A 591-nucleotide genomic window follows, 5' to 3' on the forward strand; every position below is an offset into this window, starting at 1 on the left:
AAAGGCAACCCAGGACCATATCTTGGGAAATGTGAATGCCAGATCCAGGACTTTGGGTAGAGTTTAGTGGGCAGCTAGGAGCCAGTGAAGGATTTGGAGCAGAAAGAGATTGTCAAAAGTTGTTACTTACAAAAATAGTTGCCCTAATTTACATTAACATAACTCTCTTAAATATCAATTGTCTGAATACCAAATATTTTAAGTTATAGTTTCTTGGAAGATGCTAATGGTTTTTTTCATAGATAATGTAAGATAACCTGGTTATAGTTTCTATTGTGAGTAGCACATTTATTTAAGAAATTTATAATGGAGTCCTTATAGAATATAGCACTGGCACCGTGAAGATACAAGGTATGGAATCAAATATGTGCCCCTTGGGGACCTGCAAGATAACTCAGTAGACTAAAGCGCCTGCTTAGTCAAGCTTATGCAAGCTCAGGGAATGCAATTTAATCCCTGACACCAGATGCTATGCCAGCCTTGCCCCCAGGGCAGGCTGAGCAGGCCACAGAGTCTGGGCATAGTAGCATGCCCACCTATAATCCCAGCACTGGGGATGTTGAAAGCAGGAGGATCACTATGAGTCAGAGC

This window comes from Octodon degus, unplaced genomic scaffold (genome assembly GCF_000260255.1).
Source record: "Octodon degus isolate 3935 unplaced genomic scaffold, OctDeg1.0 scaffold00008, whole genome shotgun sequence".
NCBI classification, from domain to species: Eukaryota; Metazoa; Chordata; class Mammalia; order Rodentia; family Octodontidae; genus Octodon; species Octodon degus.